Below are 25,025 nucleotides of genomic sequence, written 5' to 3'. Positions count from 1 at the left end.
GGGACAAGTTCCCAGGGTAGACCAAAGAGTCCTATTGCTCTTATTAGCAAAAAAAAAAAAAAAAAGCTAAGGAGAAGCGTTCTCTTCAGGCATAGTCTCAACACCTTTTCCTTTTTTTTTTGTTTCTTTACTCCAATATTGCTTATTTAATAATAAATAATAAATACCTTCAATCTTGCAGCAAAAATGCCAGCTCCAAATAGTCTGAGGCATTCTAGATGGCCTACCTTCTTTGGAGGTGGTGAAGCCATTGCTAAAAAGATGGACCTGCTACCTAAATGGCTGCATAGTTGCCATGAACTAAGAGCTCACATGCCTCTATGCTGCACAAACACAGATGCATCCAGCTGAGGGGGAAAACCCCACACAGCTACCAAATTGCAGAAAGGCATCTCTGAGCAAGTACCAGCCTGCCCTTCCTTTGGCAAGCAGCAAGGTAACAGGGAGTGAACCTGAGAAAGCCACCACAAACTCTTAACCACAATCATCTTGAACTAGCAGAGACTCAGTAGCCCACATCCTTTGGAGCTCGCTTCATCTGCTCCCAAATACACAGACAATAATCATTTGCCTGTCTTCAGGATCGCTGTTGCTACTGATGATTTACACATTGTTATTTTAAATCAGTCAAGCACTACCACAGAAGATTAACAGACACTGGCTGTTCCTTTTTTTAAGATACACAAGACAGCGACTGAATCACGTTCACAGTGGAACTTCCTTCCTCCTATCATAAATTGCACTTAAATTCAGATTTTATGCTGTCAAAGCTTTGTGTAGGGAATCTCAGCACTCATATTTGTCACGAGCAAGAGATATTGAAAAATGATAGAATCATTCACTCTCCTTCAGAACACTGTATTTCATTAGAGTATTAAACAAACCTCTTTTCTGGCAGCACAATTACAGCCAATGTAGTCTCAGCTGCCAGTATGAGCAAGATGCATATTCAGGGCAGATGCCACGATTTACACCTCACAGCCTGAGGTAGCACCAGAACCTTTCTGACAGTAACACTTAGCAAGACTGGTCTCAAAGTCATATGTTGTCACTGCAGACAGGACAGAAAAAGTTCTGTAAAAATAAGAATTGTACATTTCACTTAGGCAACTATGAGCATGAAGTAAGTCTATCCCTCCTCAAGGCTATTTTTCCTAGGCCCACTGACAAAGCAATTATCTTGGAGAAGAGAGAGACATTGCAACAAAATGTTTTTAACATGCGTGACTGGCAAGATGGAAGAAAGTAGTACTAGAGACCTATATCCTACTCTGCTCACATGAAAACTTGAAGGGCAGGACTTAACCTTCTGTAACAAGCAGAATTAACAGTGACACAGATGGGCTTGTGCACTGAGAAGGATAAAGTCTCCTGCACACATGGTTCTTTCGCTGATTGCCAGGCTGTTCAGAAATTGTCTCTTCAGGGGTTTCAGCTACTCTCTGGGCAGAGTATACATGTGAGGCAAATGGAGTATATCCACACAGCTGCTCCTTACCAGAACCATTTACACCAGGAGCTTCATTCACTTTCACCAACAACAATATGAAAGTGGAACAGACTAAAATTGGAACAGTAAAGAAGTGTTCATTGTGACTAGGAAAAGCCTCCAGAATCACAAGAATAAGTGGCATCAGATAAGACAGAAATGACCTAAAAGTGACCTAAGTGACTGGCACAAGAGATAGGAGATTACAATTGTGATAACAGACTCTGCAGGATCATCATGAGCAATAATAAAAGGATTGGCTGCAATTAAGATAGGAGAAAAGTATGATTACATTCAGTAAGGGAAATATTTCAGATTTTTACCCTGAAAACATTCATCAGAGGATATACAGAATGGCCAGAAAGCCCAATACTTCTTTTTTATGAAAATAAAAAAGTCACTATTGAAATTCAAAAGATACCACTGCAGTATACACAGAAACACAAACATGGATGAGTTTCTCACCTTTACAATTTTGTATTGTTACTGTCTTTGTTCTAAGTACAGCAATTACATACAAGTGCTGCATGACAACTGTAGCACCACATACTACCATGGTTTTGCCGTGATTTTTTTCAGGTTTAAGTTCAACAAGCATGCAGGCAGAATCTGAAAATGACTTAAAAAGTTGCCAATATGTAAAGATGAATCAAAAGAAAAATGTCCTTAATTCTCAATCTATGCATTACATTGGAAAGCAGAGGAAAGGGAGATTTGTTTGCACACTCATGTTAATATAATTGCCAAAGAAAATGTTCAGAAGGAAATAATTAAGAGTTGACATGGCAGCACCTGTGTTTGCCAAACTAAATATGATTCAGGTATCAAACCCCCACAGCTTAAAATGAGGGGGAGGACAAAGAGAGGAAATGTTCAGTTCAGGTACTTGTATGTACAACCGGGCTTGAAAGTGACAAATCTAAAACCACACACCTCATGGCTGGACAAGGAATGCAGAGCTTGCCTAGTATGCTTTTCAATGACTTCAAAGGACAAGTTTTCACATTCAGTCTAAACGGTCACAATATTGACAAACAACAGAGACACATAAAACATCCTATCTGCAGCCTTCCTCCTGTGACTTACCAGATGCTATTAGGCAGCCACTATCTTTATGTCAGGATGTCTGTCTCACAGCCAGATGTACAATTATTCAGTTCAGAGATATCTCTAAGAGCTAGATGCACATAGCAACTCTCAACGTACTAGTTCAGCTTAAGGCTTAGCGGTCAGTGAAAGTCAGTTCTCTCTCTTATTTGTTCCTCCTCTTGCACATAACAGGGATTCCTGTCAAGTCTTGCTAATCAGTACCTATTTTCCACAATTCAAGAGGCATGTCTAAAATAGCCTGCATTCAAAGACTGAGAATCATTAGCAAATAGCAAACAGACGTTGCAAAAACTGCTCAGCACCTGTCAGATTGAAAGCAGCTCAACTCTATTTCTTTACTTTCATGGTTAACATCATGGAGTGCCCAGACACTGAAATAGGATTAGGCCCTGCTGTGCCACACACCAACACGTGAGTCCTACCCTAAGGAGCTTGCACTGAGTCAGGCAGGACAGTAGAGGCTGAGCTGCAATGGCCAAGTACATTTCTCAGTTTCAGCTAGCATTCCTTAAGTCCCCATTGCTTTTAGTAGCAAGGCAGGTACCAGACTTGCCACTGAATTTGTATTTTAGAAAAAAACCAAAACAAAACCCCCCAAACAAACAAACAAACCCAGCAGCCACAACAGCTCTCATCATTTAATAATTATCTCAGTTGCAACAGCTGAATACAGAAAATCAGAAAGAATTTGTTCAAGTTCTGTTTTCTTCCCCAGCTGAGGCCATCCTCAACTTTATTTTTAAATGTTTCAAGTGACTTGCAACAACGCGCATGAGCTTCATGCTGACAGAGTTCCAAAACCCCAACACTGTTCATTCATGTCATAACTTCATATACAATAGAATCTATTTCTGAACATATACCCTATGTGAAAGCCACAAGCATCTTCAAGAGCTTTGCACGAGTAACAAACTAAAACAGATTGAAAGAAGTTACAGATATCCTGCCTCCCAGGGTCAGGCCCAGAGCTGTGCTTTTCTTAGCTATTATGCCTACAACTTTACCTAGGCTATCACAGTCATTAGCATCAACACCCAGACCACTCAACCTTGAAGGCAGACAGAAAACCTCCCTCTAAGGTAATTAGAAATTCACATGGAGAAGATACATTTTATGTTAGCAAAATAAAGACAAGTATCCACAACAGGACAGAACGTTACAATACACCAAACCTCCTTGTCCTTCAGATAAATGAGAAACTTAAGCAATTAAATATGTATTTCAAGGCACAGTATTCAAGGACATAGCACAAGTGACAGCTGCAGGAGCCTAAAAACAGTGTCAGACCCCTGAAGTATAATGTTTGAACACAATCACTAATGCAGAAGACAGACATGCAAATCCAGCATCTCAAAGAGCAGAGGAGGGTAAATTTGGTAACACATTAGTCCCGGTCCAGAGAGTTGTTTGTCAGATCTCAGTATATCTCCATGCTATTATCTGAAACTTGATACAGAAAAAAAGCAATTAGATTCTCCTAGAAGTTTCCTTGGTACCTAAGTAGCAGTCTATCACAGCATCTATACCCCAGCCTTTTACCAGCAAAACCTTGCTACTTTGGTAAGTCAAATCTTAACTGTCATAAAGTAGATTAAATTTAATGAGATAAAAATATGCTGATACAGATACTACACTGCTTCTGACATGTACAACAACCCCATGCACAGTAACATTCTGCTGCCTCGTTCATTGCTGTATGATTTTGAAACACACTTTGCAGCAAATCCAATTTAAACATAAAACATATTAGCACCTTAGTTAAGAAATAACTTTTCTCTAGAGAGGCTTTTCTCATTTGGTAGCTAAGAGCACCATTTGTAGAAACCAAAAACTCAGTTTTACAATTAGAAACCATAAGGTTGGGGAAATGCCATGTTTGACTATCTTCTCCGCAGTATGTAACAAGACCTAGAGAATGAAACAAACGCGGGAATTAAGCTGACACACATCTGTTTATAATAGATGTGGTTTGAACAAGACCAAATTCTTTACAACAATATACACACATCTACTTAAAAACACCAAATAAGGTTTTGCATAAAATACAGTATACTTACATTTGCAACAGTGAATGAGCTAGCCACACACAGAGTGTTGCAAGAGGCAAACTCCAGCTGAGCCTTACCATCATTTCCTGCCCTTGGTGAACACACTAATAATTTCAGCACAACCACAACTGTTCAGTGCACACACAGAGAACATCTCCAACACCTAAAAGTCCCCTCCCACCTTTCCTGCATGCAAAACCGGATACTACACAAAATTTTAAAAGAGAGGACATAGGTGGGCCTAATGCAATGTGTGGGGAAGTAAATACAAGAGTAAAGAGAAAAAGAATCAAGACTTGTGAATGCTGTTGCTTTGAAAATGGATAGGAGCCACAGCGGAAAACTAGTTAGCTTAATCTATTGGGAGTGCAGACTGGGAAGTATTATTCTAAAACACCTTTTAAAAACATTTAAAACAATAAAAAAACAAAGCTCATGAAAATTAAAACTGATGTTAACCATAGCTTTACAGAAAGTGTCCATGAACACACATGCTTTAAATATCCAAACCGGACTTACAAGCTCTGTTGAAACTAAGTAGAGTGAAACACTCTGAACTCTATGAGTGAAACACTCTGAACTCTATGATTAATCGATGAAAGTCAAGTGATGAAGCAGCTGCTCGCTTAGCCCCTTCTCAAGAAAACAGAGAGAGAACATTGTTACCACCACCACTAGCGGGCTAGGACAAAAACATAAGGCAGAAAATTACCTTACATTTAATAACTGCCCTTTTCCCTAGCTATTCTAGATATCTAGATATTAGTAAAAATAAAACAATCTCAATGAAGAGTACTTCACTGTCACTGAATTTTACACTAAACAGTTTTCAAATAATAGACTGTTTAAAAGCTCACATTGCCTAACTGGTCCTCAAATGGAAATTAAATCAACCTGGAAACAAGCTGGATTTAATTAACCTATTTAAGACAGAGGCAAAAAATAAAAATAATAATAATGGTGGCTCTTTTTTTTTTTCCTTTATTTTACATGAGCACAGAGAACCACAGATTGAGCAGAGATCGACGGCTTTGCAAACACGCTCAAGATTTCTGAAGTTCCATTCCACAGCCAACCGGGCGATTCCCCCGAGCCCGCCGCCGGGGGAGAGCTGCTCCAGCCCACCCCCGGGGCAGCGGCTGACCGGTGAGTCCCAGCTCCCCTGGAATTCGCTCCGTCTCGGTGCCACATGGAGCGCACCGGCAGCCAAATAAACCCCTCAGCGGCACCCTCCCGGAGCAGGGAAGGTGTCTAAGTGGGTTGTCGCTCCGGAACAGCTTCGCGGGGCTGTGACAGCGCGGCCGGAGACCCCGAGGGCCGCAGGAGGAGGCTGCAGGGGCTCGGCGGGGCAGGCGGGATAAGGCGCTGCACCGGCAGCAGCCTCCCGGCCGGCAGCCGTGGGCGCCCTCGCTGCCAGTTGGGCGAGAAAGGCGCTCTCTGGGTGCCAAAACGCCACTTCTCTCGCGTGCCGACTTCGCCGGCTGCCGCCTCCCGGCCCGCCTCGTCCCGCGGCGCTCCAGCGAGGGAAGCGGCCACCGCCGCCAGCCCCGCCGGGCGCGCCCCGCCGGCCCGCCCCGTCCCATCCCACCCCTACGGCGGACACCCACCTGAGCTCCACACCTACGGCCCGCCCGGCGCCCCCGCCATGGCCCCCGGGCAGCGGCGCCCCGCAGGCAGGAGCGAGGAAGGGAGGAAGGGAGGGAGGGAGGAAGGAGCCTGGCAGGAGCGACGGCCGCCAGCATAAAGGGCCGGTCCGGGCTGAGCGCTCGCTCCGGCTGCCGGGGAGCGCCCACGAGCGGGACCGGCGGCGGGACCGCCGCGCTCGACTGACGGCCGCGCCGGCCAACGGGAGGAGCCTGGGCTGCCCCCGCCCGGAGCCGCCGCGGCCGCCCGGGGCCGCCTTCCCGGCCGGCGGGCGGGGCCAGGGGTGTTTCCATGACGTCACGGGCAGCGCCCGCGGACAGGTGGGGAGCGCTCCCGAGGGGACGCGGGGACAGCAGCCCCGGGATAAGCCGGAGCTGAGCCCCCGAGCCCGCCTTAAGCAGCTGGGGTAGGGCAGGGCAGGAGCGGAGCTAATCCCGCAGCGGCCCTGAGGGAGCCTCGGGAGCGATGGCTCCCTGAGCCGCCTGGTCCCGAGGGCGCGGCTTCCCGCGCCGCAGGGGCGAAGTGCGAGCGAGCGCCGGCGGAGAGGGTTTGCCGGGGGATCGCCGCTTCCACAGCAGCCTGCGGGCATCGCTTCCCGCTCACGGGGAACACTTCCCGCGCCCGACCTCTCCATCCGCCTCGGGAAGAGCTCCTCCGTGGGAGAACCACCCCGCCCCGTCTTCCCCCCCTACCCCCACCCCTCACCGGCATCCTAAAATTATCGTGTTTCTCTGTAGCTTATTTAAAAATAAACAACTTGAATGACTAATTAGATCCAAGCCGTTAGAAGCGCGCTGGACGTCTTCCATGAACCCTGAATGTGTACGCTAAATCTTCCAGAAATTGTTACTGCCTGCGAGGAGGTAGACGGGATGTGACCTGGCACACCATTCACACCGTTTTTACTTGCAAAGTGCGATTTAATCCACACTTAGGAGAAACGGAGGCGGGAAGGGGGGGGGTGGGAAGAACCACCCCGGTTTCTTTACTCAGACTCACAAGTCCAAAACTGATCAGCTGCTTCTCAATTCCATTCAGAACTTGGTGCTTTTCTCGACTGGAGGGAAACAGAAACCTTTTTCTTCATGTATACCATCATACAGCATTAAAAAAGAGCAGAAGCATTTGGAAAAGCAAGCTTAAGTGACATCCCAAAAGTTAGGAATGTTATTCACAGATTGGAACTTGAGGTAGCATAGCCCAGGAGCAGAGCAGTACGTTGCACCTTGAACAAAGTCTTGTGAGGGCATGAAAGAGGCCACAGAATATCACTCTTATTAAGAGCGCTGTCCACTGTAGGCTTCCCATGCCATCAACAGTAGAGTGACCCAAACAACCTGAAAGCTCCTTTCAGACCTGGCCTATGTGATGCTACAGCAGAGAGGGCTTCTGATGCCTGTGCTGTTGTCTGTAGCTGCACAGACTGATGATAGCTTAAGGAGATGCTGCCTACACAGTGAAGCAACAACTTTTTAGTCAGCATCAAGCATCATAGTCAATGAAAAGCAACAGAAGTAGTTTTAGTTTTCATTATATTGTTTAATGTAGCTCCAAGTTACTGCTGTATGGGAATTCAGGGATTGCCAGAGGGTATAATACGGGATTGCCAGAGGGTAAAACGGCCCATGGACTGGGTGCATCCATGGGCCGTATTACATTATTTCACTGGAATTACATCAGGAAGGAGTTAGATCTTCTTACATATTTAGGGCTTTGTTTCCTTTCCTTTTGTTCTTCCCTTCTGTCAAAGAGAAACAATGAAAAAATATTGAAGTCCTCTGTTTTCCTGTGCTAAAGAAAAGTTTAGAAATAAAATAATAACCAGCCTTTTGAGAATAAGATCATTCTTTCAGTTAGAAAAGCAACACACAGAGAAATAGTGACAGTTCGTAAACTGAGATGGCAAAATACAATGTGGTTGTACACATTGGGGGAAATGTATGGGCAGAAAGCCTCTGTGTGAATATAGATTGCTGGGTTTTGTTCCTAATAGATCCATCAACACAAACTCACCCTGTTTATTATCATAAAAGGAAGGTGGTTAGGGTGTTCCTCAGCAACATGCACTTAACCTTCAATTTATCCTTGCTCTTTGAGTTTTCTGTTCTGATTGATGCAGCCTCATGACACAGTAATCTTTTCAGACCTATTAAGAAGAGGAACTCCATTCTGCATAATCCAACAGGTATTTTTTTTAATTCAGTTTCCCTTTGATCTATTATAATTCAGAATTAAATTACATTGTCTGAATTAAAACTCTACCAAAATGTATCTTCTTTTAGCTTGCTCTTTCCTGTGGTTTTGTAAAGACAGTTCATAATGATGTCTCCAGTGGTGCAATGAAAAGGATAGTCTTTTGATTTCCAGCTTGATTTTTTTTTCCTTTAATTATTAGCTAAAAATAATTATTGCATCCCTATTGAACTCAAAGACAAGCAATGATGTTTCGTGTTTAAGGAATCTTCTTCTGGTGACCCAGCTTCCATTCCATGCATATGGACCACAAAGAGAAAGGCTCATTATGAGAAACAAGTTTTGTCCTGTGACAAAACTTTTGGTGTTGAGCTGAACAACTGACAAATAAGTTTTGCAAAGAGCTTCTACATTTACAGCAGATGGATATATTTATCAGTATTTGTGTGGCTAAGGTGTGAGCAGCAGAAGAGTTGTGCATGTTGCAAAGTTATTGGATTCATCTGTCTAACTCTTCTGATGACTATGCACATATATCTTCAGTCCTGGGCAGGAGTTATCTATCTTGAAATTCAGAAACATCTTTCTTCATGCACAAAAATAAATCTGTCCTTGAGAGCTTTCTTCTTTCCACCAGCCCTCCCCATGATGTAATTTCTGTCCTTAAGCCAGTACCCTCTATGTTATTCTTTGTCACCACTGAAGAGCCTCTATCCCATTGACAGTGTTTTGGCAAACGTTGCTGTTGTCCTGTTGCACTTACTGACTGGTGTTATGGAAGATATTAGCACTACCTTTCATGTGTCTTTCTTGCTGGTACTTCTAAATGCTTGCCTATCTCCCTGGCTGCCCAAGCCTCTTTTCACATGACCATGGTTACTAGGTCTTCCATGGCTTGTCTGGCTTCCCAGCTAGAATTAGCCTTGTTAAATTCCATTCAGAGCCCTCCTGGATACTTCTGAGGTAAAAGCATATCATATGTGTTGCAAAATTCATTAACTTTTGCAATACTTTTAGCAATCTTGATTGTGCCCTGTCATTTGTATGGTGATCAGAGCCCTACAGCTGTGGGGGAAAGCAGACCTGATGCCACAGCATCCTTTACCCTTTTTTCTTCTTACAAACTGCTATATTGATTGTTGTTTACTTCTGAGGGCAGAGAGAGAGAGAGCAGGAAGGCTCTTTCTCAGGTAGTCTTTCCATGTTGGCAAGGCAGGTGCGTGACCAGAAGTAAGTCAAAATGGGAAGGTGAAAAACTGAAAGGAAATTAATATCCACCAGCTGGGCACTCAGGAAGAGAGTTCCTGTGCCAAATGGTCAAAAGAAGTTTGACCTGGTCTAAAATTAACAAATCTGGGTAGGACAAACCAGATAGCAAACATTAAAGAGATGCACAGATTTGCTGTGGCTGCCATGACCATGCATAGTGTAACATGACCTGATATACTCAACATGCATGACATATATAACATGACATGATAACATAACATGGCTTCACAGCCTCTTTCCACAATGCTGCTGATCTGTCCCAGAAGGCACTAGTGCACACCAAAGAAATAGAGAAGGCGTGCAACATATGTTGCTTGAAAAAGATCCAAAAGTGTAGACTCTCATAATCCTGTCTTTTGTGAGTGTGTGTGTTTGTGCATTACCTGCCACAGTAGGATCTGTGGACTTGGCAGTGACTGAATTCCAAATAGTAATGTTCATCATGAATATTAAAATTACTTTTCTAGCTGTTGATTTGAGTTTTATTTGTCTGTTTTACTTAGCTCCAGGGAAACTGTGAGTGCCCACTTGTATTTGGTCTGGCTCCTGGGCTTACTGCATTTGAGAACCAATTTTGAATGTCAAGTGGTCAATGTGTGGTGGATGAGTAAAATTAACACTGAGACCTCTAGAGAAACAGGGAATTAAGAATCACTGAGTTTCTTCTTCACACAGATGAGGACATTTTTCAAGCAGTAACTTAATACTGCCTTGGAAATGAGAGGAAACTTCAAGGTTTTCAAGAGAAAGTTATTCTGATTTTTTTTTATAGTAGCATTTTCCCTTAAGAAAAGAAGTTAAACAAACTGGCAATTGGAGATGCTGGATTTCTCAGTCTTGTGCTGGTTTCATACATACCAGATGCTGTTTTATAACATTTATCCTCCTCCCCCTCATTGGTGACTATTACTCATTTGTCCCAGTGTTCTGGGATTTTAGTATTTATCTAAAAGGCAGTCAGATGGAAAAAAAAATTAGTCCTATTTTTTGGGTATTACTTAAGGCAGAAAACATCAGAATACATGGAGATTTACTGTATTCAGCCAGCATGTTTACAGAGATTTGGTACAAGTCTCTGCAGAATCTGGCAGCCAGGCGCCATTCAGCTGGCAGAGGGCAATACAGCTATTGGGCAACAATGAAATTCAGTGCACTGCAGGCCAGATTATCTTTCCCTACTGATGCAGGCCTGGTTATTTGGATTGCTAGTGAGGGATTCTACCTGGAGCAGGAGAGACGAAAACCTCCTGTGGGAACAAAGGGTTAGCAGAGATACTCCACACCACGGGTCCATCGGCTTTTTAGAGTCCCACCTAGATGCAGATGGAAGACTTAATATGTTATCCATTGCAACCAAAGTTTCTGCTTACTTCCCTGGGCTCTGGATGAGGCCCAGGCATAACTCTTGTGTTATTTTTCCTTCAAGTATTGCACACATCATGGAGCACTTCAAATGAGAGGTTAGGTCTCTGTTCTCCTTTTCTCAGAGGACCTGCACACAGATTCTTTAATCTTCGACGACTGTCATGCTTTCTGCTCTGAGAGTAGGATCCCAGCTTCTCTTATTAGTGGTAGCTTTGCTGCTCCTTTCTTTTGAATACACATAACAGGAAAAAATGTGGAAACACTAATGCACAAAAACTGCTGATGCCAAGTTATTTCATTCTTTTGGGACCATGAACACAGAAGGTAAAATAAGACACTGAATTATTATCTGGAAGACCATGGGATAGACACCTTTGCATTTCATTTCAAAGGGAAATAAATTACATTGCTCAAACCTTGTAAATTGGACCTACAAGGTACATTTCCTGCCCACATGAACAAAGTTTTCCATTGTGTGAACTCCTAGAAATTGCTAGTACTTCATTTGAGTGCATGTGATACTCAGCAAGTGTCAATAATGGCAGTAACAAGCATGACCCCAGCAATGTGTGCAAGTCCAGCTACACCATTAAACTTAGCAAACATTTCTGACTGGCATCAGCAGAACAGAGAACCAACTCTCCTCACACTCACTAGAAAGTTAGGCTTCTGGCCTCCAACCAAAGAGCTGTTCCAGAGCCTTCCTGCTCCAGTGATCAGACAGTCTCCTAGTTCTCAGGCTGGGCATAGTTTGTGCCCAGTGATACTTCCCACCCTGTCGTGGTTTAATCCCAGCCAGCAGCCAAGCCCCACTCAGTCAATCCCTCACTGCCCCACCAGTGAGATCAGGGAGAGAATCAGAAGGATAAAAGCCAGAAAACTCATGGTTGAGATACAGACAGTTTAATAGGCAAGACAAAAGCTGCACACACAAGCAAAGGAAAACAAGGAATTAATTCACTGCTTCATAGGGGCAGACAGGTGTTCAGCCATCCTTGGGAGAGCAGGGCCTCATCATGGCTAACACAGTTGCTAGTATGTGTTACTCCAAATGTCCTCCTCTTCCTGCTTCTTCTTCACATAATATATACAGAGCATGATGTCCCATGGTCTGGAATATCCCTTTGGTCAGTTGGGGTCACCTGTCCTGGCTGTCTCCTCACAGCCTCTCATGCACCCCCACTCCCCTCACCAGCATTACAGTATGAAACCAGAAAAGGCCTTGGCTCTGCGCAAACCCTGCTCAGCAATAGCAGAAATATATCATTATCACTGTGTTCAGCACAAATTCTAAAGACAGCCCAAGTCTACCTACTGTGAAGAAAATTAACACTACCCCAGGTAAAACAAGCACAATCCCCCAGACATGCACCTTAGTAACACTTAATGTAGCAAAACTATCCACTCATAGCTGTTAGACACAGATACATCAGTAAGAATTTCACCAGATGACTGTAGAAAGCATGCCTGTTGCTGCTGTGAATGAACTGCTCATTTTGCATCAGGAGATTGCCATCAAGAAAACTGTTCAGTCTGACTGCCAAGTTACTGTTAGCTGGGGGAAAAAACTAAGCTAGGTGGGTTGAGTTCTACTGGGGTACAGTAGTAGCCTCTCCTCTTTCTGTACTACAGCCATTAGTGTCACAGCCTGAGTTTTAAAACAGTTCAGATGCATACTAGTAAGCTTACTTCCCACTTTTACTGCTAGACCTTATTTGACAGAAAAATATGTCTTCCCAGACATCATAACCCTGGCTCCACACAAAACAAGTCAGTAAGTCCAGGCAGACTTTATTTTATTTGCCAGAGGTCAGGAATTGTTCCATACAGAAGGAAAATTCAAAAAATAAAATCTTCTGCTTTATTGGAAGTAACAGTACTGTTCCAGGCAGCAGCATCAGACTGTATCTAGAGTTGTTGAAATCAATGGAAAAATCATTCTTTAAGTTCAATGAGTTTTGTGTCAGATGCCTCACCTAAAGGATCAAAATGTTGAGTGGCTGTGATTTTCCCTTGCATCTCAGGATATTGATGAGAATCCAGGCAGCTGTGGGAAGACAAGTACTGCCCCCCACTATTGCCTCATGATAATTGAGGCAAGATGGGCCACACAGGCTACTGCTCAATGCATCCTTTCATCCATGCTGTTTTTCTAAGGGTTTACTGCTGAGAAGGGGTCTCTGTGGTTAAGAAAGTTTTGACAATGACAAAGCAATGAGAGCCTTTAATTGAACTCAAAGGTGATTGCTGAGAAAGAGAAGACCAAGAGTATTTTATGGCAGTAGTGCCACACTTTGTCACAACTGGCTGACAAGGTGAAATAGAGGAAAAGCAAACCTCCCACACAGTCCGCCTTGGGCAAATACAAATATAGAGGTCATGAGTAAAAGGTATGAAAGGAAGTTTACTCACCTGCAGCCCAGGTATAGCCAGTTCTTCAGTCACCTCAATCCACTCAGTTGCTGATCAGTCACTTAGCACAAGTTCAATTAACAGTGCCCTCACCCATGACAAAGATGTGCAACTGCTTTTCCACTTTTCTGCCTCCAGAAGAGGTCTTGTAAAGAGATATCTGTATAAGGTTTTAAAGTCAGCCACTTCTAAAATCTCTTTTTGAATACAAATAGATAGAGACTTACCAGTTGTTAAGATTTTTTATTTTAATAAACTGTTATTTTAAAATAGAATTTAAAAAAAGAACAACCCAAAAAAACACAAAAAAACCCAAACCTGTTGAAAAGTTCAGCAATTATTATACCAAAAATATTTGGGTTATTGATCTGTACACATTTGAAGGAACTGAGGGTGAACAAGTGTATACTATGATCTTTAGAAACACCAAGTCATCAATTCATAACTGAAGAAGGAAAATATTTGGCAGAGACACAGATCGGTTTGTGCACAGTCATCATCCCCCCAGGACTCAGTGGTGGGGCCAGTCCTGTTCAATATCTTTATCAATGACCTGGGCGAGGACATGGACTACCCCCTCTGTCAGCATGCAGACAACACCAGGTTGAGCAGGAGTGTTGATCTGCAGGAGGGTAGGAAGGCTCTGTGGGGGATCAGGACAGACTGGATCAATGGGCCAAGGCCAAGGGTATGACATGACAGGGTGAAGTGCTGACTCCTGCACTTGGGTCACAACAATCCCATGCAGTGCTACAGGCTGGCGGCAGAGTGGCTGAAAAGTTGCCCAGTGGAAAAAACCTGAAAGTGCTGGTTGACAGCAGCTGAACAAGAGCCAGAATGTGCCCAGGTAGCCAAGAGCAGTGGCAGCTTGGCCTGTATCAGCAATGTGTGGCCAGCAGGACCAGGGCACTGATTGTCCTCCTACACCTGGCACTGGTGAGGTCACACCTCAAATCCTGTGTTCAGTTTTGGACTCCTTTCTACAAGAAAGACATTGAGGTGCTGGAAAGTGTCCAGAGAAGGCCAACAGAGCTGGGGAGGGTCTGGTGAAAAATCCTATGAGGTGTGTCTGAGGGAGCTGGGGGAGTTTAATCTGGAGAAAAGGAGGCTCAAGGGGGACCTTATCCCTCTCTACAACTGCCTGAAAGGAGGCTGTAGCCAGGTAGGAGTCAGCCTCCTCTCCCAAGTAACAAACTATAGAAAGAGAGGAAACACCCTCAAGTTGTGCCAGGGAAGGTTTAGATCAGATATAAGGAAAAATATATCTGGAAAAAATATAAGGAAAAATTTCCTCACCAAAAGGGTTGTGAGGCATTGTAACAGGTTGCCCAGGGATGTGGTGGAATCACCACTCCTGGAGGTATTTAAAAAACATGTAGAAGTGGCACTTTGGGACATGGTTTAGAGGTGAACCTGGCAGTGCTGGGTTAATGGTTGATCTTAAAGGCGTTCTCCAGCCTCAGGATTCTGGGATTATCACAGTAATTAGTAAAATCAAATGGCAGGAAATAACTACTTGTGGGGAATTCATGGGTTTCTTGGTTTTTACAAGTAATAAAGAGACATCTTTGAGACATCTGGCAACATCTTTGAAAAGGTGGAATTAAATCACAGTACATAAGTGGGAGCAGGTGATGTAGAATGTATAGTAAGAACTAAAATAAGAAGCAGCTGAATTCATAAAATCCATCCCACAAAATGAAAAATGGCCTTTCAATTAAATGGGCTGTTAAACTGACCTCAAAAAGCGAAGGCAATGTATTACAAGCAAACATTTACTTTGCAAGGAGAAAAATGAAACAACACGATATTCACTCTCTAAATTAGAACTCATGTTGATTTTAGGAATTGCACAGGTTATAGAGTTTTAGTCAGTGTTGAGGTAAAGAATTAAAGGTGTATTTCTGAGGCAACTGGGGGACTATTATAGACTGGAAGCAAACAGTCATAACAATAGGGAGAGAAAAACTAGCAAATATGCCTGCCATGCACTGGTTTTGATGAGCCAAAATGAAGTCACTTACTGATGGTGGGAAGAGCATTTATTTTCTAAGATGTAAATATTATTTCAGTATTAAAATACTGGCTAGTGAAGGATGAAGAGACAAAATTAATTGAGAACCTTGATACACTGTTGTTGGGGGTTAGGTTTGTTCCTTCTTTCTCTAAAGAATTTTTTTTTTCCCCATAAGTTACCAAGGAGACCAAGTGTTGGATACTTGAGAGTACTTAACCAAAACAAAGAGGTGGACAAAGTTGGAAGAGGGAGATAACGCAAGTAAAAGACAGAGCTTGAGGCAGCTGTGGGCTCTTCTGGCTCTTCTTTTTTTGGTGTTCGGGGAGAGAGAGAACGGCTGTTGCTGGCTGGAAGAGTTTCACTGTGGCCAAAGGGATCCAGTCCTGGGAAATATACTATCACCGGTTCGGCCTGAATCTTGAGTTTTCTCTGTCACCCGTGGGAGCTGGGCCGGCCCTGCCTTGCCTTCGGCTTCTTCGGCGCTGCTCGTCTTGCTACAGCGTGACCCTGCACCCCCTGGGCTGCCGGGACATCCTGCCCCTGCCTGCTGGGACACCCTGCCATCCCAGCTACCAGCCCAGGACTTTTCCACTGTTTCAGCTTGGTGCTCTGAGGATCCTGCAGGGACACCAAAACCAAACTACCCTGGGTTTTGTGAAACAAAGCCCTCAAGGTTCTTGGTACTGTTTTCGTTTGTTATTAATGCTGTAGTTGTTTGGTGGGGTTTTTTTGTGTTTGTTTGCTTTGTAATACAGACTAGTAAAGAACTGCTATTCCTATTTCCCAAATCTTTGGCTAAGAGCCTCTGATTGTAAATTTATAATTGAAAAAGAAAAAAAAAAAGGGGTGGGGGGTTACACTCTCCATTCCAAAGGAAACTCCAGTTGTTTTTTTTTTTATTACCTGGCAGATACCTGTCTTCCCAAACCAAGACAACTGTCAATAAAGTCTTTTTCCAAGAGGCTGTAAAGGAACTTGAGAATCAGACATGAAAGGTGAAGTCATATCATGAATTAAAACTATCTGAGAGAGAGACTATAAAGAGCTAGAATAAATCACTGCCTCTTAAAATGGAAAAAGGTTAATAGCAGGATGCCCCAAGGACCCTGGCTGGAGCCACTCTTCTGTATAGTATTCAGAGTCTGCAAGGATGAATGGTCTGGTAGTAAAATTTGCTTATGATACAGATTGTTTGGGTTTGGCACAGTTTGGGAATATTATGAAGAATACCAGATGGATCTAATAAAGCTACTGTAAACGTTTGGAAGCAATATAATTGTAAATGAAATACCAACTGTCATGGTTCAACCCTAGCAGCAACTAAGTACCACACTGCCACTCACCCATTCCCCCACCCCAGTAGGACAGGGAGGAGAATTGGGACAGGGTAAAACTTGTGGTTTAAAATAATAACAGTTTCATAATTGAAATAAAGTCAAGTATAATACTAATATTCCTACTAATAATAGCAATGAAAAAGGAGGTAACAAAGAGAGAGGGGGAGAGAAAGAAATAAAACTCAAGGTAAAGCAACCCCAATAATGCACAATACAGTCGCTCACCATCCACTGAATCATGCCCAGCACACCCCTGAGCAGAGATTGCTCCTCCCAGCCAACTCCCCCCAGTTTATACACTGAGCATGATGTCCTCTGGTGTGAATATCCCCTTGGTCAGTTTGGAGCAGCTTCCCTGGGTGTGCTGCTCACTAACAGCTTGTTTGTGCCACCTCATTGGCAAAGCATGGAAAACTGAAAAGTCCTTGGTTTAGAGAAAGCACTACTTAGCAACAACTAAACGCCAGTGTGTTGTCAACATTATTCTCATACTTAATCCAAAACACAGCATTACACCAGCTACCAGGAAGAAAATTAACCCTGTCTCAGCCAAAATCAGGACACCAACAAAGAAAGTTCAAGATAAGGCTTGTTGGAAGGAATGTAAGTCATAGAACGCTTGGGTGGAGTGGGCTCTGGTTGAACTGTAGTCTCCAAGGACAGCTCTACCACAACTGGCAAGAAGACCATTAAAAAAGCACCAGTAAAACTGCTGGTGTGGTTGCTGTCATCTTGAGACTGTTTGCAAATATGAACTGACTAGCCAAATAGTTTCAGCAAGACAAGACCCAAAAAATGTCGAGGGCCAGATTCGAAAAAGTGAAGTAGCAACTGGAGCACTTAGAAAAGATGCATGAAAACCAGTTCCCCTTCCTTCCTGTAAGGGATGTCCACATATCATGGGGGAATGCCACAGGACTACCACAGCATAAGCTGTGCCAAAGAGTGCAGACTGAATTGTTTCATTTCCTTGGAGAAAAAAAGGAAAAGGATGAATCCCTGACCTTGGCAGTGATCAGACCACTCCTAAGAAGATGTAGTGCTTTAATGTCTTTACAAATCCAGTGTGTTTAATACGTGGTGTTTCCCAACAAAAAAAACTTGATTCCTGTCAGGAAATGCTTGATTCCCAGAAAATACTTTAGACAGGAGGTTAGGGCTCCCACTTCATGCTTACTCACCAAAGAACCAGGAACACTAAAATTGGAGGGTTAGACTATATTTTCTTCTATTTTTCTTCTAAGCGAAGTATTTCTCTGAGGCTGAACGGAATATCTGTGTCAAATGAACCAGTGTTTTCCAGGGTTTCTTTTGACAAGAAGATAGACTGTAGTCTTGATTGTAACCACTTTTTGTTTAAATTGTCCAGTTTAGCTGTCAAATCACTTTGTGGTGCTCAGGATGCAAATGCATGCTGTCAGTTCATCCAAGACATCTGCTGAGTGTTCAGCAATTGTCAAGAACTGAGTGAAGTATTAACATTTTTAAGAAGAAAATGAAAGGTAATAAACAAAACAATACGATGCCATGTAGCCTTCTTTCGGTCTTCACTTTGTCAGTTAACAACAGGCTGCATCAGAGCCCTTGAAACTTAAAGGCATTTTTCAAAGACATCCCACATTGCTTTTTTTGGGTGGCTTTTTGCATTTCCACTCCTTCATTTCATCACTCTCTTCTCTTTTGTTCCTTCACCAGACTCACATGTACCTTAAGTGCACACCCAAACAATTCTACTATTTTTTCCCTTTTTTTACCCCTCTCACCTCCTCAGGTGGTCATCCTATCACTTCCATATTTGAGGTTGAATTTGAAAAGCACTTTTTCCTTAAAATCTCTATTTTAATTTCAATTCTTGAAATCTTCCACCTAAAAGAAAATTATCCAGACATAATCAGCAAGACAAATAATAACTTTCATCATAAAAGGTCCCCAGGGTCAATGTGAATATATTGTATTTTCAGCATCTGCTCCCAAAAAATGAAAGGAAGGAAAGTGACACAAAGTGTTTGGCAAAGAATGGATGTGCTGTCCAGGCTTCTGTGAGCCCAAGCAGCTCAGGGAGGAGGTGCCCAGAGAGGTGACTGTCTTTTTATTCAGCAAATATAGGTTCAATGGCAATGACAGATGTCTTCAAACTGGTAGCTGAAAAGACCTGAATCATTCAGGTGAGATTTCTGAATATAAACGGAAGAAAAAAATTCAGAGTAAGAAACTTCAGAGGGAAAGAGAAGACAGTATGTCAGGGGCAGCAGAACTAATGAAATCTCTCTTACAGATTTGTTTCTCTGCATGTTTCTTACAAAGCTTGACTCAATAACCATGGATTTCCCTTCATCTTGCAAAGTTTACCTACATGTCCCTCAGCTCTCCTACGATAGTTTCACCTCACTCCAGGCCCTCTAATTACCAGGTCGGGAAGAGGCCAGATGTGCTGTAGCTGAATTCAAGCTCAGCATCTAGTCAATCAGTAACAAGATGAAGAGGTCAGCCTGCTCTCACCCAAAAGAACAGTGCCTGAGTGCCTCCTTTTCCTGCATCATGAAAGAAATAATAGGCTTTTTCTACCTAACCACAGGGTTTTAATACAATTTGCAGGAATGTTGCAAATTTGCCAAATCTGCCTGAAATAAGTCCCATATTCGTAGTTATTACAGCTAAATTGATAGATGGGTGAACAAAATACTTTGCTGAGCAGACATTGCTTCCTTAAGAAAACAGACTAAAAATAGTTTTCTGTTGCGAATGCCCAACACTCTGGGGCCTCTTTCCACAATGAACAGACTTAAATCATTTTCAGTCATTGAAAATGAAGTGAAACTCAGCTATCTGATCCAGCTGAAATAACTTTGCAAATGAAAATTAGTTCCTGGAAATACAGAAGAAGAGAAAGGCAGAAGGGTCTCTAATAAAATCTGCATTGAAGTACTGCAAATATGGAGCAGATTTCCAGTAAAATAATATCATCCTAGACACCAGATTCATTCTTGTTTTTTGAGCTTGTATGAAATGTAGGCAAGTGGGCTTTAGTTTATACTAACCCATTCAAACCCAAAACAATTACAGTCTCCTCCTAATCAGCTGGTGGAGAATTAACTAGGTGGCATGGTAACTCTGCTCACAGTGTGGAAATGTTCCCATGGGCTCTATGTGAGCTGGGCTGAATCTGGAAGCAAAAGAGCCACGCTCTCATGAGGATGCACTCTAGGACTTGCTGCATTGAGCTTATGCTAGTTCGAAAAGCCTTGTAATGCACAGTTGCCTACTCTTTGCCTGTGCTCATGTCAGTTTTTACCAGCTTTTTTATTAGCTCTGGTATTTTTTAGTCTAACTCATCCTAACACCTCCCTCATGACTAAATTTGCACGATTATGCTGACTAATTTTGCAGGATTTTGGTGCTGAATCTGGCTTGGTGACCTAAGGGCGGCCCTCATGGACTGCCAGGGAGGATAGAAATGTACAAGTTATTCCAAATAGTCTCTTTCTTCCAGTAGAACCCAGGTAGGATTCATCAGTGTTTCCCCAGGCAGAATACACTTCAGTATCTCTTTGTCCTCAAGCATTTGCCTCAAGAACTTTAATCCTAGTCCAAGCTAAAACTGGTGAAGAAGGTAGAAAGTCCCTGCCCTGTCTGCCCTAGGTGAAAAAATGATTTAAATTGTGAATGCTACAGGGGACAGATATTTGGATGTATGTGTATGCGGGAGAATGTCAAAAGCTGAACTTCTGGACTACCAAGCTCAGCCTAGAAGTCAGCTACTAACTGCAATGGTACAGGCTGGTAGCAAATTTTGGTAACCCCCGGATTAAACAGAAGTGGTACATCCTGAATCCTGCGAAGAGACAGAGCCACCAGTTACAAGGGTGATCATACGCATTCTGCTTCAGACTGCTGAGGGAAAATGGGGTCCTTGAATTCTGTAAAGAAGAGCTGGTGACAAAATGACAGGTTCCCAATAAGAAGTGGTCTCAATAAAAACAAGGTGGCCTGCAGAAAGAAAGGTGGAGATCTTGGCTAGAGAAAATGTCCTGAATGTGGAGGAAGATCCTAGAGACCTGGGGCTGTGTGTAGGTGAATGCCAGGGGATGGCCTTGGTGGTTGAGTAGTGATGTTCCTGCTGGCATGTGAAGCTGAGACTTAGAGGACATAACACCGAAGTGACAGTAGGACTGAGTATGTGAAATAATTACGAAGGGTAAAAATTCTAATCTTGTTGGTTTTTAAGTAATGTTCAGTTCCCAGATCAATGGTGGATTGCCATTTGCTCTGTCTCATCCATGACATTGTCTTATTTAAAGCAGTCTGAATTTCCAGGGCTAGCAATGATGTCAGATCTTGTGACTTTTGTGCATTTCTTTGCTATTGTAATACAAAAGACAAAAAAAGAACATTGTCATATAATTACTGTTTTCCTCCAAAGATTTCTCAGCTGGTACAAAAGCACTCCAAAGCACACCTCTCAGTGGGAAAGGAACACTGACACTTTTAACCTTGAAAGTAGGCACCTGAACCAAAGTAATGCAGCATGAAAAGTAGACACTGGTCTGATTCCAAAAAAATGCTGGTATTTTAAATATGCGAGCATAGGAAAGGCCTTTTTTGGACACAATTTAAAACATCTAATATGGAAACTTATCAATATTAAGAAGTCTGTAAACTGTTAAAATGTATGCAAGTGAAATAAAATTATCAGGAATATAATTTATTTAAAATGTAGCAAAATTGACAGGTGTATGGCTGAGTCATAGTAATATTTATTTTTCAAAGAAATTGCCCACATCTAACAGTGAATATTCTTGAATGACTAAGCCCAAGTCCTTTTTGTGGTGTGAAGTGAAGCACTGGAGATTTGCAATGACATCCTATGTCTTTCTGTGTTTTAAGTTCATCTAGACAATAAGCACTAGCCAATCTGTTTCTCTTCTCTCCTCTGTCTCCACAACAAATTCTTGACAGCTCTTTCTGAAGGTCATATATTTGCTTTAAGGGCATGTTAAGCTGTCCATGTGGATGTAGCACTTTTTTCACTGTTTTCAACCAAGTCTTGTAAGCAGAGCTGAGAAAAGTCAGAGATCTCTAGTTCCTTGATTACAAAGAGCCACCTTCTTTGGCAGCTCAATACCTTGCCCAGGGCAGGCATTTTCTTCTGACAGTATTCCAGTGATGCAATCATAAAAGCTGTAAACAATTATCTTCTCAGAGAGTTTCTGAAACTTACTAGTGAGGGCAGCAAGACAAAGTAGTGAGAACTCTGACTGTGATAGAACTCTTGAAGGAAAACGATGGCGTCACTAGTTTGGCATGCAATTTCCATTTCACTTTCCATTTCACTTTTTACTGCTAGATCTTCACAGTCCTAGACTAGGAAAAAAAAGTCCTGACTTTCTTATTTTTGGCAGAGTAAGCTTGTGGTCTTTTTATGTTTTGGACCATTTTTTTGCAGACTGGGCCTGTTGTCTGTCTACCAAGAATACTGTTGCAACATCTTTCAGCCTGGTGAAAAAGATACCATGCAAAGCCTCTGGTTTACTCTCTCTGACACCAGGCTTTCCAGTGGCCATTTGTTTCCTGACAATCACATACATGAGGAATAACACAGATCCTGGAAATTTAGGGGTAATTAACCCAAGTTTTTTCAATTTTTATATCCCACTACTTCATTGGAAGCTCACTAAAATATTATTGCAGTTGTGTTTTGCCTTAGGACTTCAATAAACCTCAAGTCATCTAAGAACATAATACTGAACTGCAGAAAGGTGACACCATTACTTGACAAAGGGAACAGTGATCAGATCTATTGTAAGTGGTATTCTTGGAAGCAGGTGACAGATTGAGACTTAGTCTCTGTTTGGTACTAACTCTGAACTAGGCATGCTGCCAAGTGAAAAAAACTCCAGTCACCAAGGAAGAGGCAGATTACTCTGTTGTAGACTGCTAGTGACTTTTCCACAAGTATTGGACAGCAGAATCTGGTTTCTTGCATAGCAGCAGCTCTTTCAAGGTCACAGCTTGATAAGTCCTATCCATGTTTGCAGAACACCCACAGTAAACACATCAGAAATCCAAGAGTAGTAAAAGGTGCTAATCACTACACTTTGGGTAAGCTCTACTTACATGACCTGCCTCTGTAGTGACTTCTGCCTCTAATTTGTAGGGATTGCTTCACCAAAAGAGAGGACTATTGCTGACACAAGCACACACACACTTCAGAGCTGTGGCTCTTCCATCTGCTAACTGGGGTTATTCAGGAGATGTCCCCTGGCCAGGAAATACTCTTTTTTGACATACAAAAATTTCAAGCTGCTCTAGATGTTTGTGCCTGCCTTCCTAGTCATTGTTGATGGGGGAGCTGATACAATGGCAAAGCTATGGCAATTGGGACTAAAGAGGGAAATAACTTACTCCATTAGCAGGAAAGCAACCTAAGTCGAACAAGCTACAAATATATGTTATGTGCCCTGAGCCCTAACATGTGTTAGTAATCCATCTCTAACCCATGTTTCATGCAGTACTGCCATCACCATGTCCTCAGTCTTTGTCTCTCCTAAATTCTCGCCTCAGACTCCTCTTTACAGTCCCTTGTCCTGTTCATGCAGCATCTAGAGATCTACTTATGCCCCTTGTTTACAGCCTTTGGGCTTTCTGCTGAGCACAAATGAGCACAAATAAGCACATGGTATGAAGAGCTACGGGCACAGTCACTGGTTAACCAGCTGCTGTCGGAGAGAAATCTCATCTGAGTTTCCCCTGCTGCTCCCTCTTTCCTGCTCCCAATCCAGTCATCTGTCAGATCTTCACATCTCAGAGATTGCTGCTCAGCCATCCCTCTTTGACACACACTTTATTTCCTTAAGATGTGTCAGTGAAAAATACAAACCAACTTTTTCTTTCTGTCTCTCTCCACAAAAAACAACTTACAAAGAAGAATGTGCATACCTGGCATTCTTATACACTGGACAGTGAGAGCCTACACAAGTGAGAACCTGGTGAAGGATAGGAGGTGTGTGCTGCTCCAAGTAAGAGAAGAACTACCAAAAATCTAGGGAAGAAAACTCAGATTCAGCTCTGTATTTCTTTCTAGCCAAGGCCAAAGTGTAATTTATGTCCAGATGTTTCTGATATAAAGTGTGAGAGGGACTCATTCCTGCTGCCACCCTGGATTCCAGGGGGCGATTGTGCCTCTGCTGCAGCAGCAGCACCACAGCTCTGCAGCGGGGGAGGTGTGGGGTGACATCCAAGGCATTACTCATGTCCTTCTGTCTGCAGATAAGTGATGATGGCAGGCCCTGGCAGCTATCGTCTGGGGAGGTAGGCACCGTGTAAGTTCTCAGATTCTTAATTCTGACTTCTCCCTACCCAGCCTTCCCAGAGCTGCAGATTTCATCTAAAAGGCCACAGATATCTCAACTGTTATCAGCATTAACAATTCTGAGCAAATTTTGGTCCTCCAATACTCCTGTGGTCTACCTCAGCATGATGGGTGGCAATACAGACGAGTGTTGGGTCGGTCATTGTAGGGAACCTGACACAGCCACGCAAAACAATCTAACAGCTCACTAGAGCTCTGCGCAAATACTTTTGCTAATTTCAGGATAGGAGTAGTGTAAGTGTGAAATTCAGCCAACAACTGTGAAAACCACATACTGGTCACAACCCCAGCCATCAGACCAGGCATGAGACTACATACAAAACCTCACTGCTGGGAGAGATTAGGAGCTGTACAGCTAGAATCAGGGAGGAGGTAAATGCAGTGATGTTGATTCATATATATGATATTTCCCATGGAAGTGTGTAGGAGTTTAGCCTTTTACCATAACCTAAATTTTAAGAAAAGCAACAACTTGTTTCCCATTCAATAACAGAAGCATATGACATTTTATATTAGCCTGAGAAATAAGGGAGGACAGAGTATGATGTAATTCTTCTCTTTGATGCTCCATATTTTGCAAATTCATTATATTTATGTGCTATGTTAAGCCATTTGAAGAGATGCTTTCATCCAGAAGTAGCAAATAAATAAGAGTGGAAGAATATATTTGGAGAGTCATAAGGCCACATCTTATCAAGACTCCTAACTAATAAATATAGCACAGCTATGATCAGATGTTTCTGAGCTGTCATATTTTTACTTATAGAAAAAT

At 42.7% G+C, this 25,025-nt stretch overlaps 1 protein-coding gene across 2 annotated transcripts in view; it reads right to left on the bottom strand.

Annotated features, from left to right (window-relative positions):
- The window catches only part of OSBPL3 (oxysterol binding protein like 3), an 82,438-nt gene extending 75,949 nt beyond the window's left edge, over positions 1-6,489 (bottom strand). For both annotated transcript variants that reach the window (XM_066195589.1, XM_066195597.1), the window contains exon 1: positions 6,255-6,489. The gene's annotated coding sequence lies outside the window, so the exon portion shown is untranslated. The remainder of the gene's footprint in view (positions 1-6,254) is intronic.
- Positions 6,490-25,025: the final 18,536 nt, after the last annotated feature.

The sequence above is a fragment of the Chamaea fasciata genome, unplaced genomic scaffold (assembly GCF_029207755.1).
Source record: "Chamaea fasciata isolate MVZ Bird 193981 ecotype frontalis unplaced genomic scaffold, bChaFas1.0.hap1 SCAF_1, whole genome shotgun sequence".
NCBI classification, from domain to species: domain Eukaryota; kingdom Metazoa; phylum Chordata; class Aves; order Passeriformes; family Sylviidae; genus Chamaea; species Chamaea fasciata.
The sequence above is the reverse complement of the archived record's forward strand: the minus strand, read 5'-3'. Positions and strand labels throughout refer to the sequence as shown.